Source organism: Sorex araneus, chromosome 3 (assembly GCF_027595985.1).
Source record: "Sorex araneus isolate mSorAra2 chromosome 3, mSorAra2.pri, whole genome shotgun sequence".
Lineage (NCBI taxonomy): Eukaryota > Metazoa > Chordata > Mammalia > Eulipotyphla > Soricidae > Sorex > Sorex araneus.
Window position 1 is genome coordinate 142,915,243 of NC_073304.1, and position 17,479 is coordinate 142,932,721.

The following is a 17,479-nucleotide window of genomic DNA, read 5'->3' on the forward strand; positions in this document are numbered from 1 at the left end:
CAAGTTTGAACTTGGTTGAACTGGGCCTACAGCCAGCAAAGGATGTACTGTAGCCCTCTGAGCTCTCCTAGCCTCACCATTCTTATTGCTAATGTGGAAGTAAATACTTCAATTAAATGTAATGATTATAAAATATAAGAATACACTCAGTAGGTCAGGGAAGGAGTTCAAAGGTGAGCATATACTTTGTACTCTGGAAGCCTGAGTCTTATTTTATAATTTTTATTGAGGTACCATTATTTTCAATACTGTTGTTACACTTTTCTTGCATACATCGTCCTATTACCACACCCATCACTAAGGTACCTGCTTCCTCCAGCAATATCCCAAGGGTCTCAACCATCCCTTTCCCAACTCCCCCTCTCTGACGTAAGCTCACTTCTTTAGCCAAAATCTCCAGTTCTGATGACTTTGGCAATTCGTTATTTCCTTATTGTGTTTCTGTCCACATATGAGAGAAGTGATGACTCCCTCCACACAGAGATGAATAAAAAAGCTAAATTGAACTTCCATAAAATTGTAAATCAATGATAAGGTATAAAAAATTTCAAAACTATATATATATATACTCATATACTTTTTATAGGTATATAAATGTGAAAGTTTAGTAGTATGAATAATTCTATTTTAATACATTTAAACATTTACATAAGGTATATAAATCCTACAAATTTACAATGTAGTAAGAGTGATGAGGGAATTTTTTAAAATGAGGGAAAATTTGAATAGACCAATAAAATTGTGCTTTATCCTAAAAAGAAAATATTGATATGCTAGAAAGCATTATATTATAGGTAATGCTAGATATCTGTATTAGTAAGTAAAAGGGAAAAATATAGATGTAAACAAACCATCTGAGTAGACATAGAACATTCCATATAAATGAAACATTAATTCATTGTTAAAAAAGCATAAAACTATTAGCAAGCTAGGAATAGAATTAAATCCTTTCTTATCTAGTAGGGGCAAGCATAAGCCTCAACTGTGAATGAACACTGTACTAAGTGGCAAAATGCTAAGAATTTCATATTGTCTTTTAGAAAAGCTCCTTTAATGCTTCTTGCAAAACTGGTTTCAAGACAGTGAATATCTTATGCTGTTCGGATTCTTATTTTTTATGACCAGCACTGCAGTGATCTCCCAAGTCCCACCAGAAACAACCCTCAAGTACCACTGGTTATAACCTCAAAAGCCCCCAAGGGGGAAGAGAATATACTTACCTTAACTTAGTATAAGATAAAAAATTTATTTGCTTATTGATATTTATATAATTTCAAAATGTATTTTGATTAAATGTATAAGATACATTAGAGTTTAACTTTACTGGTCTGAATTTAAATACATTATTTTCACTTGGTAGCTCATTTGTTCATGGATATCACTGTATCACTGTCATCCCGTTGGTCATTGATTTGCTTGAGCGAGTGTCAGTAACGTGTCCATTTTTTCCTGTTGCATGCTAGTGTAGCCCGATGGCATATTGGGGGCTATTTCAGGATCACAGGAGTGAGGACCGCCGTTTTTACTGTTTTTGACATGTCGAGTATGCCATGGGTAGCTTGCCAGGCTCTGCCGTGTGGGCAGGATACTCGGGTGGGATACTCTCAGTATCTTGCCAGGCTCTCCAAGAGGGATGGAGGCCTTTGGGGCAACCTCTAATCGCCTTAACAGGTGTTCCCAGTCTACCAAATGTAAGCTTTTGGTCAGCTGACACGTTGTATAATCTGCACACTGACAGACTACACCTGCCTGTGTCTCTGGTCAGCACCTGGGACATCTTTGGCCTCAGGTTAATCTCCTTGAGGCTGATGAAGTGCTCCTGGAGATTGTTGAGCAGCTGGCAGAGCAGGACCCTATCGCAGAGGGTCTGTGCTAGGTTGAGCCCCTGTGCCAAGTCCCGGGTCACCCAGTGGTTGGCTAACAGCACCCCACAGTGGATGAGCCACTGGGCGCACTGCGGCCCCCCAGCTCTATAATCAACAGCGCTGTGAAATATTAAAGAATAGAAATAGAAAAAGGAGACAGTAACAATATTCTTTTTTCTTTTCTTTTTTTTTTTTAATTGAATCACTGTGAGATAGTTACAAGTTTTCATGTTTGGGTTACAATCACACAGCGATCAAACACGCATCCCTCTACCAGTGCACATTCCCCACCACCCAGTATACCCCCCCTTTCTCTCCCTCCCCCTGCCTCCATGGCAGACAGTATTCCCCGTACTCTCTCTCTACTTTGGGGCATTATGGCTTGCAACACAGACACTGAGAGGTCATCATGTTTGGTCCATTATCTACTTTCGGCACATATCTCCCATCGCGAATGATTCCTCCAGCCATTATTTTCTTAGTGATCCCTTCTCTATTTCATCTGCCTTCTCCCCTCTGCTCATGAAGCAGGCTTCCAGCTATGGGGCAATCCTCCTGGCCCTTGTATCTACTGTCCTTGGGTGTCAGCCTCATGTGATGTTATTTTATATTCCACAAATGAATGCAGTCCCTCTATGTCTGTCCCTCTCTTTCTGACTCACTTCACTTAGCATGATAGTCTCCATGTCTATCCATTTATAAGCAAATATCATGACTTCATCTCTCCTGACAGCTGCATAGTATTCCATTGTGTAGATGTACCAAAGTTTCGTTAACCAGTCATCTGTTTTAAGGCACTCAGGTTGTTTCCAGATTTTGGCTACTGTGAACAGTGCTGCAATGAACATATAGGTACAGATGTCATTTCTACTGTGCTTTTTGGAATCCTCAGGATATATTCCCAGAAGTGGTATTGTGGGGTCATCTGGAAGCTCAATTTCTAGTTTTTGAAGGACTGTCCAAATTGTTTTCCAGAAAGGCTGGACCAGTCAGCATTCCCACCAGCAGTGAAAGAGCTTTTCCCCACATCCACGCCAGCAGTGGTTGCTTTTGTTCTTTTGAATGTGTGCCAGTCTCTGTGGTGTGAGATGATATCTCATTGTTGTTTTGATTTGCATCTCCCTGATGACTAGTGATGTGGAGCATTTTTTCATGTGCCTTTTGGCCATTTGTATTTCTTCTTTGAGGAAACTTTGTACGTTTCTTCTCCCCATTTTTTGATGGGGTTGGAAGTTTTTTTCTTGTGCAATTCTACTAGTGTTTTGTATATCCTGGATATTAATCCCTTATCAGATGGGTATTGAGTAAATATTCATTCCCATTCTGGAGGCTCTTTCTGTATTTTGGTCACTGTTTCTTTTGAAGTGCAGAAGCTTCTTTTTTTTTTTTAATGAATGATTTATATAATCATTTATTAATATAATATATAATTATATGGTATATAATTATAATACACATATAAGGTTCGAAGTCATACTTGGTATTTGAAATCTGAGGTATGTAGCTTTCTTTAAATTTATTTTATTTATTTATTTTATTTTTTAATAAGTGAGTTACCATGAGGGTACAGTTACAAATTTACCCATCTTCGTCCTTGTGTTTCCCTCATACAATGTTCGAGAACCCAATCCTCCACCAGTGTCTATTCTACACCACCAATGGATCCAGTGTCCCTCCCACCCTCCACTCCTGTCCCCCACCCTCACCCCACCATGCCACTGTGGCAGGGCATTCCATTTTGTTCTCTCTCCTTTTGGGTGTTGTGGTTTGTGATAGGGGTATTGAGCGGCCATCGTGTTTAGTCTCTAGTCTACTTTCAGTACGCTTTTCTCTTCTCGAGAGGGGTCCCCAACCACATTTTACTTGGTTTTCCCTACTCTATCCAGGCTGCCTTCCCCCCAGCATATGAGGCCAGCTTCCAAGCCATGGAGCCAACTTCCTGGTATTATATACTGCTATTCTTGGGTGTTAGTCTCCTACTCTGTTATTTTATATTCCACAGATGGGTGCAATCTTTCTATGTCTGTCCCTCTTTCTGACTCATTTCACTTAGCATGATACTTTCCATGTTGATCCACTCATATGCAAAATTCATGCCTTCATCTTTTCTTACAGCTGCATAGTATTCCATTGTATAGATGTACCAAAGTTTTTTTAACAAGTCATCTGTTCTCGGGCACTTGGGTTTTTTCCAGATTCTGGCTATTGTAAACAATGCCTCGATGAACATATAAGTGCAGATGTCATTTCGATTATACCTTTTTGTTTCTCCGGGATATATTTCCTGAAGTAGTATTGCTGGATCAAATGGAAACTCAGTTTCTAATTTTTTGAGAAGCGTCCATATTATTTTCCAAAAGGGCTGAACCAGTCGGCATTCCCACCAGCAGTGTAGAAGGGTCCCTTTCTCCCCACATCCTCTCCAACAGTGGTTGTTTTTGTTCTTTTGGATGTGTGCCATTCTCTGTGGTGTGAGGTGGTATCTCATACTTGTTTTGATCTGCATCTCCCTAATGATTAGTGATGCATAACATTTTTTCATATGCCTCTTGGTCATTCGTATCTCTTCCTTAGAAAAGTTTCTGTTCATTTCTTCGCCCCATTTTCTGATGGGGTTGGATGTTTTCTTCTTGTAGAGTTCAGCCAGTGCTTTATATACCCTTGATATCAACCCCTTGTTGGATGGGTATTGGGTAAATATCCTTTCCCATTCTGTAGATTGCCTTTGCATTTTGGTCACTGTATCTTTTGCGGTGTAGAAGCTTCTTAGTTTAATATAGTCCCATTTGTTTATCTCTGTTTCTATTTGGTTGGTCAGTTGCGTGTCATCTTTGAAGATACCTGTAGCTTCAATATCATGGAGGGTTTTGCCGACCTTGTCTTCGATGTACCCTATGGATTGTGGTCTGATGTTGAGATCTTTAATCCATTTTGATCTGGTTTTTGTGCATGGTGTCGGGTCGAGGTCTAAGCCCATTTTTTTGCATGTGGTTGTCCAGTTGTGCCAGCACCATTTGTTAGAGACTGTCCTTGTTCCACTTCACATTTCTTGCTCCTTTATCAAAGATTAGATGATCATACATTTGAGGTTGTGTGTAGGGATATTCCATCGTGTTCCACTGGTCTGCAGATCTGCCTTTTTTCCAATACCATGCTGTTTTAATTCTTACCGCTGTGTAGTAAAGTTTAAGGTTGGGGAGGGTGATGCCTCCCATCATCTTTTTCTCAAGAATTGTTTTAGCTATCTGTGGGCGTTTGTTGTTCCATATGAATTTCAGGATTGCTTGATCCATTTCTTTGAAGAATTTCATGGGTATTTTTATAGAGATCGCGTTGAGTCTGTATGATGCTTTGGGGAGTATTGCCATTTTGACAATGTTGATTCTCCCTTTCCATGAGCAAGGGATATGTTTCCATTTCCTCATGTCCTCTTTTATTTCATGGAGTAGCGTTTTATAGTTTTCTTTGTAGAGGTCCTTTACTTCTTTAGTTAAGCTGATTCCAAGGTACTTGATTTTCTGGGGCACGATTGTGAATGGGATTACTTTTTTCATGTCCCTTTCCTCTGTCTCATTGTTTGCAAATAGGAAGGCCATGGATTTTGGGGTATTGATTTTATAGCCTGCAACTTTACTGTACAAGTCTATTGTTTCTCAGAGTTTCTTAGTAGAGGTTTTAGGCTTCTTTAGATATAGTATCATATCGTTTGCAAATAGTGAGAGTTTGATTTCTTCTTTTCCTACCTGGATGCCCTTAATCTCTTTTTCTTGCCTAACAGCTATTGCAAGCACTTCTAGTACTATATTGAACAGCAGTGGTGAGAGTGGGCATCCTTATCTTGTCCCTGATCTTAGAGGAAAGGCCCTTAGCTTTTCACCATTGAGGGTAATACTTGCCATAGGTTTGTGGTAGATGGCTTTGACTATCTTGAGGAAAGTTCCTCCAAAACCCATTTGGGTGAGGGTTTTCATCATGAACGGTTGTTGGATCTTGTCAAATGCTTTCTCTTCATCTATTGATATGATCATGTGGTTTTTATCTTTACTTTTGTTGATATGCTGGATTATGTTGATTGATTTCCGAATGTTAAACCATCCTTGCATCCCTGGGATAAATCCCACTTGGTCATGGTGTATGATCTTTTTAATGAGTTGTTGGATTCTATTTGCTAATATTTTGTTGAGGATCTTTGCATCGGTATTCATCAGGGATATTGGTCTATAGTTTTCTTTTTTTGTGGTGTCTTTGTTTGCTTTTGGTATTGGGGAGATATGTACCTCATAGAAACTGTTCGGGAGGGTTCCTGTCTTTTCAATTTCCTGGAAAACCTTGAGGAGAACTGGCAACAGGTCCTCTTTAAATGTTTGGAAGAATTCGCCAGTGAATCCGTCTGGACCTGGGCTCTTGTTTTTGGGGAGACTTTTGATTACAGTTTCGATTTCCTTGATATTAATGGGTCTATTCAGGTATTCCAGGTCTTCTTGGTTCAGTCTCGAGAGATTTTTGGAATCAAGGAATTCATCCATTTCTTTTAGGTTCTCTTGTTTCGTGGCATACAAACTTTCAAAGTAGTCTCTGATGATTTTTTGAATCTCCTTGGCTTCTGTCGTGATGTCCCCCTTTTCATTTCTGATTCGGTTTATTAGGGTTCTCTCTCTCTCTCTTTCTTTGTGAGTCTTGCTAGTGGTTTATCAACCTTGTTTATTTACTCAAAGAACCAGCTCTTGGTTTCATTGACCTTTCGGATTGTTTTCTGGGTTTCCATGTCATTAATTTCTGCTCTAATTTTTATTATTTCTCTACTGCGGTCAGGTGTGGGTTCCTTTTTCTGGTCCTTTTCTAAGATCTTGAGCTGTGAAGTCAAGATATCTATTTAGGCCCTTTCTTCCTTTCTAAGGAATGCTTGCAGAACTATAAATTTCCCCTTAACACAGCTTTAGCTGCGTCCCATGGTAGCTCATGTCTTCATTCTCGTTTGTTTCGAGGTATCTCTTTATTTCTTCCTTGATTTCCTTCCTGACCCACTCATTGTTCAACACCGAGCTGTTTAATTTCCAGGTGTTTGCTTTGGTTCTCCGTGTCTGTGTGTGATTAACTTCTATCTTCCGCGCATCGTGGTCTGAAAAGATAGTTGATACAATTTCTATTTTTCTGATTCTATTGAGGTAATTTTTGTGGCCCAGTACATGATCTATCTTGGAAAATGTTCCATGTGCACTGAAAAAGAATGTGTATTCTTTCTCTTTGGGGTGTAAAGCCATGTATAAGTCTATTAGACCTCTCTCTTCCATTTCTTCTTTCAGAGTCAGTGTTTCCTTGCTGAGTTTTGTTCTTGTCAATCTGTCTAGAGTTGATAAGGCAGTGTTGAAGTCTCCAACTATTATTGTGCTGCTACGATGTCCTCCTTAAAGTCTGTTAGGAGTTGTTTTAAGTATTTAGCCAGTTGTTCATTAGGTGCATATACATTTAAGAGTGATTTCTTCCTGTTGTACATATCCCTTGATAGAAAATGACCTTCACTGTCCCTTCGAATCTTTTTCAACCTGAAATCTATGTTGTTGGATACTAATATGGCCACCCCAGCTTTTTTGAGGGATTTATTTGCCTGCAGGATTGTTTTCCATCCTTTGACTTTGAGTCTGTGTTTGTTCTGACTGTTCAGTTGTGTTTCTTGCAGGCAGCAGAATGTTGGGTTTAGTTTCCGGATCCATTTTGCTACTCTGTGTCTCTTAATTGGTGCATTTAGGCCGTTGACATTGAGTGAGATTATAGTCATGGAGTTTTGTGTCATCTTCCTTTGGGGTTTGTTGTTCTTGTGGGGTTCTTCCTTGTCTTACAATAGCTCCTTTAGTCCTTCTTTTAAGTTTGGTTTTGAGTCTATGAAGTTCCTGAGCTGTTGTTTATCCGAGAAATAGTGTATGGTTCCTTCGAGTTTGAGTGAGAGTTTAACTGGATAATAAAGTATTCTTGGTGATGCGTTCATTTCATTGAGTTTTTTCACTATGTCCCACCATTGTCTTCGGGCTTGGGGGGTTTCCTCTGATAGGTTTGCTGTAAATCTAAGGGGTGCTCCTTTTTATGTGATTTCCTTCTTTGACCTTGCTGCTTGCAGTATTGTGTCTCTATCCACAGCATCCATCATTCTGACTATGATGTGCCTTGGAGTCTTTTTATTCTGGTCTCTTTTTGCTGGTACTCTTTGGGATCCTTGGATCTGGATGCCTGCCTTCTCCAGCTCTGGGAATTTCTTAGCAGTGATGTCTTTCACTGTGCTTTTTTCATTGGGGTTACTTCCCTGTGCTGCTGGTACTCCAATGATTTTTATGTTGTTCCTCTTGAGGTCATCCCCTAGGACTCTGATTCACTCTAGGGCCATTTTGAGGTCTTTTGCCATTATTTGTTGTTGCCTCTATGGGGTCCCATCCTGTCCAGCAGGGAAGACTCTTTGTGGGGCTGAGATGGGGACTCAGTGGAATGAACAGAAGCAGAGCCAGAAAACAGCAAGGAGGAAGAGAGAGAGTTTATTCTACTGGCAGTTACAATACTTATGCCTCTCTGCTGGGAGGAAATGATGTCTGGACCCACATACAAATGCAGATTGACATGTCCTGTTGTTACAGGCATAGGCTATTGTGAAACAAATGGCGACTATAGTGGCAACCTTACTACAAGCCTCTGTTTGAATCAGAAGAGCCAGGCTGTCTTACTAGGAAATAAGAGCCAGACTTGTAAAGGGGCTCCCTATATGCCTCCAAGCTTTGTGCAGCTCATCTTTGAGCTCACAGATTCTGTCTTCAGCTGTAGTCATTCTACTGTTGAGGGCTTCTACTGAGATTTTTAATTCATCTACGGATTCCTTTATTTGTGTGTAGCTTTGAAATTTCTGCTCTCATTTCTTCCTGCATTTTCTTGGTGGATCGCTCCAATGCTTCATTTATATCCTCCCTTAGTTTATTGGATGTCTGTTCCATGGTTGCTTGGAGTATATCTACTCTCCACAAGATTTCCTCTCTGGATTCTTTTTCTGAAAGGTCGTATAGGTGGGTAGCCCCTGTTGAGGCTTCAGTAATCTTTTCTTCATCCTCTCTTCGTGGAGGGGATTTTTGCTGTTTCTTCATATTGGTATGGAAGTATAGAGTTGAAATGTTCTAGTTGTCTAACCCTCTTCCCTCTTGCTGGGGGAGGGGGCTCTGTTTGCGCTAAAGTGATAATGGTAGCCTTGTACCTATTCTGTAATTCTTCCTTACTCTCAGGCATTCATCCTGATTTATGTGGGGCCTCTAGTGAACGTTTAAGTCTGTGCTCTCCTTGCAAAGTTTCTATTGTTCACAGATAGTTTTTGTGAAGGTAGAATAAGCTAATATACTACTGACATAGAGTGACTGGGATAGCCAGGGTATTTTTCAAAGGAACAGGTTATACAGATTATGGTAAAAAAATAATAACTCCGCTCCGGCAAGAAGCCACATCCCTTTTGAGACAACGCCCCCTGAGATACAGGCCACGCCCACGGTAACCACTTTGGACACTGGCAGTGCTCAGTACACGACATGGGATACACAGTTGGGGAGCAAGCAGAGAGGCATGGGGATGGGCACAGGGTCTGGAGGGTCCTGGGAGAGCCAGGGTGGGGCCCGCCTGGGAGCCATCCAAAGCCGAGTAGGAGGAGTTCCCGGTGGGCAGTTTACCTGCAGGACAGGGGGAATGCAGTTGGGGAACGAGCAGAGAGACATGGGGATGGGCACAGGGTCTGGAGTGTCCTGGGAGAGCCTTGCGGGGGTGGGGGGGCACGGCCCGCCTCGGAACCATCCAAAGCCGAGTAGGAGGAGTTCCCGGTGGGCAGATTACCTGCAGGATGGGGGACGCAGTTGGAGAGCGCGCAGAGAGGCGTGGGGATGGGCACCGAAGTACAGAAGCTTCTTAGTTTGATGTAGTCCCATTTGTTTATGTTTGCTTCCATTTGCATGGTTAGTGCTGTTTCATCCTTAAAGATGCTTATAGCTTCAATGTCATGGAGGGATCTGCCTACATTTTTCTCTATGTGCCTTATAGATTCATGTCTGATATTGAGGTCTTTAATCCACTTTGATCTGACTTTTGTGCCTGGCATTAGACAGAGGTCAGAGTTCATCTTTTTGCAGGTAGCTGTCTAGTTTTCCCAGCACCACTTGTTGAAGAGGCTTTCCTTGTTCCACTTCACATTTCTTGCTCCTTTGTTTTTTTTTTTTTAAAAAAAAACTTTTTATTAAATCAACATGTGGAAAGTTACAAAGTTCTCAGGTTTATATGTCAGTTATACAATATTCAAACACCCGTCCCTTCACCAGTGCCCATATTCCACCACCAGAAACCCCAGTATACCCCCCGCCCCCACCCCCTACCCCCTACTGTATAACTAATGAATTTCACTTCATTTTTTCTTTACCTTGATTACATTCCATAATTCAACACAAAACTCACTATAGTTGTTGTAGTTGTTGGAGTTTCCAACCAAGAGAGACAGACCTACTACATTTGATAATTAGTTTTTCATTGCTGGAAATGAAGAGATATATAGCCCCACTGCTACAAGTACATAACTCTCTCTCTCTCTTTTTTTTTCCTTTTTCCTTTTCCCTTTTTTTTTTTTCTTTTTCCCCCTCATCCTCCTTCCCGTGCCTCATAGTATGGTGTACGCCACACTGCATCGGCCAGCGTGGGGCTTTTACTTAGTTCACAGTCCAGAGAGGTGGCTGCTACATTAAAAACCTTCAATATTTCAACAAAAACTTACTGTTATTATCTAGAGTTTCCCCCCCAAGTTAGACCTGTTCAAAAGGAACCGTTGCACATTGCTGACAATTATAAATGTTAAGTCACGTCTGCGCGGTTTTGGATTTCTGTATAAAGTCCAGGGAAAATTCTGCCAGAAATTACATAGCCCAACTCACAGTTCCAGTGCATTGCTGTAAGAAGTCTCTGAATTCAAAGTCTTTAGGCGCAGAGGGTCCGATTTGCGCTCAGCGGCTCCGGATTTATCTGGGCCGAGGGCGTGCCGCTTACGCCCCCTTCCCATGAGTTCCTGGGAGCCCCAAAAGTAAAAACCGAATACCTGTGTGTGGGTTTGGAGTCACAGAAGATGGCGCCTGCCACGTGGGTGCCACCAGGCTGCCGCTTTCCGTGCAGGAAGGCAGGGTGGGGAGGAAAAAAATCCACCCCCAGCAGCACAGAGTTGTAGCCCAGTTCGCAGTCCCAATGCATCGCTATCGGATGCTGCGCTGGATGCCCGAATGTGTTACATCTCTGGAGTCAGTCTTTAGGCACAGAGGGTCCCTCTTGCTCTTTGTTAAAGATTAAGTGGCCATATATTTGGTGGTCTGTGACAGGATATTCAACTCTGTTCCATTGGTCTGCAGGTCTGTTTTTTATCCCAATACCATACTGTTTCAATTACTACTGCTTTGTGGTAGAGTTTGAAGTTGGGGAAGGTGATGTCACCCATCTTCTTTTTTCCAAGGATTGCTTTAGCTATTCATGGTGGTTTACTGTTGCATATGAATTTCAGGAGTGTTTTGTCTGTTTCTTTGAAAAATGTTATGGGTATCCTGATAGGAACCACATTAAATTTGTATAGTGCTTTGGGCAGTATTGCCATTTTTATCATGTTAATTCTTCCTATCCACGAGCAGGGGATGTGTCTCCATTTCCTAGTGTCCTTTTATTTCTTTTTTTTAAAAAAAAATTTATTATTATTTTTTTCCTACTTTATTTCTTGAAGTAGAGTTTTATAATTTTCCTTGTATAGGTCCTTCACCTCTTTGGTTAAGGTGTTTACAAGGTACTTGATTTTCTCAGGTACTATTGTAGACGGGGTTGTTTTTTTTATGTCTCTTTCTTATCTTTCACTCTTTGTATTTTTTTTTTTTTTTTTTTTGCTTTTTGGGTCACACCTGGCGATACACAGGGGTTACTCCTGCCTCTGCACTCAGGAATTACCTCTGACTGTGCTCAGGGACCATATGGGATGCTGGGATTGGAACCCGGGTTGGCCTCGTGCAAGGCAAATGCTCTACCCGCTGTGTTATCGCTCCAGCCCCTATTTGTATTTCTTATATACAAATTTCTTATATTTACATATAAGAAAGCCATGGACGTTTGGGTATTGATTTTGTAGCCTGCCACTTTACTATGTTCACCTATTGTTTCTAGGAGCTTTTCTGTAGAGTCTTTAGGGTTTTCTAAGAATAGTATCATTTCGTCTGCAAATAGTGATAACTTGACCTCTTCCTTTCCTATCTGTATGCCCTTGATATCTTTTTCTTGTCTAACTGCTATGGCTAGGACAGCTAGTACTATATTGAATAGGAGTGGCAAAAGCGGGCAACCTTGTCTTGTGCCCAATTTTATTTTATTTATTTATTTTTTTGCTTTTTGGGTCACACCCAGCGATGCTCAGGGGTTACTCCTGGCTCTGCACTCAGGAATTACTCCTGGCAGTACTTGGGGGACCATATGGGATGCCGGGGATCGAACCTGGGTCGGCCGCGTGCAATGCAAACGCCCTACCCGCTGTGCTATCGCTCCGGCCCCTTGTGCCCAATTTTAGAGGGAAGGCTTTTAGTTTTTCCCTATTGAGAATGATACTTGCTGTGGGTTTGTGGTAGATGGCTTTGACTATATAAAAGAAAGTTCCTTCGATGTCCATTTTGCTGAGTTTTCATCATAAACGGGTGCTGGATCTTGTCAAATGCTTTCTCTGCATCTATTGATATGATCATATGGTTTTTATTATTTCTTTTATTGATATGATGAATTATGTTGATTGACTTGCAAATGTTAAGCCATCCTTGCATCCCTGGGATGAATCCTACTTGGTCATGGTGTATGATCTTTTTGATGATTCATTGGATTTTATTTGCTAATATTTTGTTGAGGATCTTTGCGTCTGTGTTCATTAGGGATATCGGTCTGTAGTTCACTTTCTTTGTGGTATCCCTGTCTGCTTTTGGTATCAGGGTGATATTTGCTTCATAGAAACTGTTTGGACGTGTTTTTGATACTTCAATTACCTGGAAAAGCTTAGAAAGGATTGGGAGTATGTCCTCTTTAAAAGTTTGGAAGAATTCACTAGTGAATCCATCTGGGCCTGGGCTTTTGTGCTTGGGGAGACTTTTTATTACCGTTTCAATTTCCTTGATGGTGATAGGTCTGTTCAGGTATTCCAGGTCTTCTTGGTTCAGCCTTGGGAGGCTATGGGAATCTAGGAATTTATCCATTTCCTTGAGGTTTCCGTGTTTCGTGGCATAAAGATTCTCAAAGTAATTTCTGAGGATCCTTTGTATTTCTGTAGTTTCTGTTGTAATATCCCCCTTTTCATTTCTGATTCGGTTTATTAGGGTTTTCTCTCTCCTTTTCTTGGTGAGTCTTGCTAGAGGTTTATCGATCTTGTTTATTTTCTCAAAGAACCAGCTCTTGGTTTCATTGATCTTTCGGATTGTTTTTCGGGTTTCCATCTCGTTAATTTCTGCTCTGAGTTTTATTATTTCCTTCCTCCTGTTTGGATTGGGCTCCTTTTGTTGGTCATTTTCCGAGCTCTTAAGCTGTGAGGTTAGATTACTTATGTGGGCTCACTCCTCCTTTCTGAGGAATGCTTGTAGAGGTATAAACTTTCCTATTAACACAACTTTTTCTGTGTCCCATAAGTTTTGGTAACTCGTGTCCTCATTTTCGTTCATTTCCAGGAATCTTTTGATTTCCTCTTTGATTTCCTTTCTAAGTCTCTCGTTGTCCAATAGTGTGAGCTGTTTAATTTCCAGGTGTTTGATTTAGTTTTCTATTGGCGTGTATGATTTATTTCTAATTTCAGCGCATCGTGGTCTGAGAAGATCGTTGATACACTCTCTATCTTCTTAATTTTATGGAGGTATGTTTTGTGGCTCAGCATGTGGTCTGTCTTGGAGAATGTTCCATGCACAATTGAGAAGAATGTGTATTCAGCTTTTTGAGGATGAAGTGTCCTGCATATATCTACTAAGACTCTTTCTTCCATTTCTTCCCTCAGATGATGTATGTCCTTGCTAAGGTTGATCTATTAAGAGGTGATAAAGCATTGTTGAAGTCTTCCACTAGCATTGGTTGCTATCGATGTCTTTCTTCAAGTCTATGAGTAGTTGTTTTAAGTACTTTGCTGGTCCCTCATTAGATGCATATATGTTTAGTATTTTAAGTTCTTCCTGTTGTACAGATCCCTTTATCAATAAGAAATGATCTTCACTTGTCTCTTCTGACCTTCTTCAGTCTGAAATCAATGTGGTCTGATACTATGATGGCTACCCAGCTTTTTTATGGGAGCTGTTTACCTGTAGAATTGTTTTCCAGCCTATGACTTTGAGCCTGTGTTTGCTCTGACTGTTGAGACGTGCTTCTTGCAGGCAGTAGAATGTTGGGTTCAATTTTCTAACCCATTCTGCCACTTTCTTTCTTTTAATTGGTGCATTTAGCCCATTGACTTTGAGATTATTGTTAAGGGATTTTGTCCCATTTTTCTGCTGAAATTTGGTGTATTTGAGAGACCTGTCTTGTCTTAAAGTAGCCCATTCAGTTGTTCTTATAACCATGGTTTTGAGTCTTTGAAGTTCCTGAGCTGTTGTTTATCTGTGAAACCGTGTTGTTCCTTCTGTTATGAATGAGAGTCTAGATGGGTAAAAGTATTTTTGGTGAGGCATTTACTTCATTTAGTTTTTTCACTATAAACCACCACTGTTTTCAGGACTTTAGGGTTCTTCAGACAAGTCGGCTGTGAATCTTAAGGATGCTCCTTTATAGGCAATTTCTTTCTTTGATCTTGCTGCTTTCAAGATTTTGTCTCTAAGGTTTTGGTCATTTTGATCAGGATGTGTCTTGGGGTATTTTTATTTGAATTTCTTTTAGCTGGTACCATTCAGGCCTCTTGAATGTGGTCGCATGTTTTCTTCAGCTCTGGGAACATCATAGCAATGATGTCTGACAGTTTCTTCTTCATCAGGGTTTTCTCCCTGTCCCTCTGGGACTCCAATAATTCTTATATTACTCCTTTTAGCTTCATCACGATCTTCTCTTGCCATCTGTTCCCAGATTGTCAGTCTCTTTTCCCTTTTCTGTTCTTTTCTAGAGAGTCTCTGGACTTCATCTTTGAGCTCACTGATTCTGTCCTCAGCAGGCATTACTCTGTTGCTGAGGCTCTTCCACTGAGTTTTTAGTTTGCCTACCAGGTTTTTCAGGTCTGATATTTCTGTTTGTAATTTTGTTTGAATTTTCCACATTTCTACCTTCAAATACTCTTGTATTTTATTGGCATTGCTTTCCATTATTTCTTTTAGCTCCCTAAGCATCCTCAGTAGCTCCCTTTTAAATTTCTTGTCAGAGAGGTTGTCTAGCACTTCATTGATGTTGGGGTCTTCTGGGCTAGCCTCTTCAATAAATAAGCTTGGTGGGGTTCTGCATTGCTTTACCGTTGTGACCTATGTGATTTAGCCCTTCACGTTCACTGCTACTATTCTGCTTATGATGCAGTATTAATTGAGGTGGGCTTAATGAGTTATTGGCCAATGTGTTTCTAGTGGTTAAGCTAACCTAGTGAAAGTTCCAACTAAGAGGGTAACTTATGGTTCTGATAGGATTAAGGAAGGGGGAGAATAACTAGTAGCCACAGCTCTGGGAAGGAGCCCTGACACAGGCCAGATACCTGTATGGGATGAGTAGAGGGTGTCCAGAAGGTTGCAGCTTGTGGTGAGTGCATGATGTGCCTCAATTCCCATCCCCCAGAGATCAAGGATGAAAACCGGCCCCCCTGGGGTCTAGTTAGAATCGCGGCTCTGGGAAGAAACCCTGACATGATACCTGAATGGGATAAGTAATAATATTCTGACAAGGAGCCTACCCCAATTAGTCATCAAGCTTTATATTGACATCTCTGCCAAGTATAAAATTTGGTCTGTACCTCCACATTTGCTCAGGGGAAACAGAATATTTTCAGGTCTCTGAGCACAAGAATCAACGTTTAAAAAAGTGTTATTGTGGTTTGAATAATGAATGTGATATCTGTGCTCAGAAGATTTCACCATAAAATAGAGATTTATTAATTACCAGTGCAATGTTATATATCAGATGGCACTAGAATATTCATCTTATATAATTACAATTATTTTATACTCATGAAAGCAACTTCCAAGTTTTTCTCCCTTTTCTCTGGATTCATCATCTAAATTCTTCTATAAATGTGGTTGTGTTATGTAACTCACATTAATAAATTAATATTTGCCTTTCTGTAATTGTCTTACATTACTCACTATTATGTAACATTAAATTACATTACTTACTATGGATATATGACAAAATTATGACCATTAGATAATATATTTATTATTCTTATTTAATATTAAGAGCAAACATTAAATATTTTAAAATTTAATTGGGGGTGTTTGTGTTGGGGGCACAATCAGCTGTGCTTGGGTTTTAACTATTGATTTCATGTTTAGGTATCACTCCTGGCATCTTTGGGGTGGACCATATGCAGTATTGGGATTTGAACAGAGGCCAGACATATATGCAAGAAAAGCACATGAATCTCCACCTTTTTTTTTTTTTTGCTTTTTTTTAGGGGTCACACCCGGCGATGCACAGGGGTCACTCCTGGCTCTGCACTCAGGAATTACCCCTGACAGTGCTCAGGGGACCATATGGGATGCTGTGAATCGAACCCGGTTCGGCTGTGTGCAAGGCAAATGCCCTACCCACTGTGCTATCACTCCAGTCCCCCACCTTTTTTTAAAAAAAAAAAAGTTTTTTAAATTGAATCATCATGAGATACATGGTTACAAAGCTGTTCATGATTGGGTTTCAGTCATACAATGTTCCAACACCCATCCCTCCACCAGTGTACATTTCTTTTTCTTTTTTTTTTTCCCCTTTTTCCTTTTTTCGGTCACACCTGGTGGTGTTCAGGGCCTATTCCTAGCTCAGTACTCAGAAATTATTCCTGCTGATGCTCAGGGGACCATATGGGATGCTGGAGATTGAACCCTGGTTGGCTGCATGCAAGGCAAACACCCTACTCACTGTACTATCGCTCTGGCCCCACCAGTATACATTTCTCACCACTAATGTCCCCAGTTTCTCTCCCATCTCCCTTCCCACACCAAAGCCTAATGCAGGCACTTTTCTTTCTCTCTCCTTTGGGGCAGTATGGTTCATAGGTACTGAGAGGTTATTCAGTACCATTGTTTCTTCCTTTACCTACTTTCATCATACAGTTCTTATCCAGAGTGATAATTTCCAACTATCTTTGTCATAGGGGTACCTTCTCCATCCCAGTTGCCTTCTCCCCCAGCACAGAGGTAGACTTGCAACCATGGACCAATCCTTCTGGCCCTTGTTTCTATTGTCCTTCAGTGTTAGACTCGTATTATGTTTCTTTATATCCCACAAATGAGTGAAATCATTCTATATCTGTCCCTCTACTCTGACTGTTTTCACTCAGCATGATACTTTTCATGTCCATTCATTTCTAAGCAGATTTAATGACTTCATTTTTCCTGGTGGCTGCATAGTATTCCACTGGGTAGATGTACTATAGTTTCTTTATCCAGTCGTCTATT

General features: G+C 40.7%; 1 protein-coding gene and 1 pseudogene across 5 annotated transcripts in view; both read left to right on the forward strand.

Annotated features, from left to right (window-relative positions):
• The window catches only part of LOC129403439 (uncharacterized), a 575,036-nt pseudogene that overhangs the window by 158,549 nt on the left and 399,008 nt on the right, over window positions 1-17,479 (forward strand).
• KIZ (kizuna centrosomal protein) overlaps window positions 1-17,479 on the forward strand; it is a 173,496-nt gene that overhangs the window by 18,497 nt on the left and 137,520 nt on the right. The gene's annotated exons all lie outside the window — the stretch shown is intronic.